The sequence below is a fragment of the Schistocerca cancellata genome, chromosome 6 (assembly GCF_023864275.1).
Source record: "Schistocerca cancellata isolate TAMUIC-IGC-003103 chromosome 6, iqSchCanc2.1, whole genome shotgun sequence".
NCBI lineage: Eukaryota > Metazoa > Arthropoda > Insecta > Orthoptera > Acrididae > Schistocerca > Schistocerca cancellata.
Genome location: NC_064631.1, coordinates 238,159,129 through 238,160,471, shown reverse-complemented (window position 1 = coordinate 238,160,471; position 1,343 = coordinate 238,159,129).

Sequence of the window (1,343 nt, the reverse complement as noted above, 5' to 3'; positions counted from 1 at the left end):
CTGCCGCTGTGAATCATCAACCCAGGATTAGCAGACATTGCGGCAGACTCACTTGCCGCCAATGCTGACCACATCAGTGAGCCGTCGTCGAGATCATGCGGGGCCTAGACCCTGTGCATCCGGCATCACAACCGGGTGAGCCGACGATGCTGGAGGACTTTGTTTTTATTTTGGTGTTTAGGGCGCAAAACTTCTATGGTCATTAGCGCCCAGCCCGTGACTTAGGAAACAGTAAAAAACCGAAATTTAAAACCAGCAGCAATGGGAACAAAGTCATAAAATTGGAGAAACTAAAAGCAGAAGGAATGCTTAAAAATCCACTACAGAAAGGGGTTGGTTGTCCCAAAAAAAAGCTTCAAATGACTGAAGTCATTTCACTGTCACTAATAAACTGGAGAACGCGGTCGGCTGAGCGCGTGTCATCTGCTAAAATCGACGATAGATCAGGCGACAGCTGTAGACGGGAGCGTAACGGATTAAAATAGGGGCATTCAATTAAAAGGTGTCTTACCGTCCACAGCTGAGAGCAGTGGGGACAGAGTGGGGGAGGATCGCCGCTTAAAAGATGTCGATGGCTAAAAAGACAGTGCCCTATCCGGAGTCTAGCTAAAATTACCTCCTTCCGACGACGCGTTCGGGAGGAAGAGGTCCAAGCGCAAGGAAGGGCTTTCACTTCCCGCAATTTATCATAGGGAAGTGTTGACCAATGCGCATGCCATAATTGAGCAACTTTGCGACATATACCGCTCCGTAGATCGGTGAAGGGAAGCGACTGAATAGCTGGCCGAGGAAGAGAGACTGCAGCCTTGGCCGCTATATAGGCCGCCTCATTCCCACAGATACCAGCGTGTCCCGGGAGCCAGAGGAACGCCACCGAGACGCACCCCAGGTGGAGCAGGCGCAGACAGTCCTGAATCCGGTGGACCAGAGGGTGCACAGGGTAAAGAGCTTGGAGACTGAGGAGAGAGCTGAGAGAATCGGAGCAGATAACGTACTGTATCCGCTGATGGCGGCGGATGTAGTGGACAGCCCGGAGAACAGCGTAAAGCTCCGCAGTATAGACCGAACACTGGTCGGGAAGCCGAAAGTGATTTGGGGTGTCGCCAACAACATAGGCACTCCCTACACCTAACGATGTTTTCGAGCCATCGGTGTAAATAAATGTGGCTTCCGTCATTTGTGCACATAGAGCAGCAAATGCCCGACGATAAACAAGTGAAAGGGTACCATCCTTGGGAAATCGACAAAGGTCACGGAGCAGGCAGATCCGGGGACGGAGCCAAGGCGGTGCTGTACCCCAAATTGTCAAGAAGGTTTTAGGAAAGCGGAAGGAAAGAGAATGG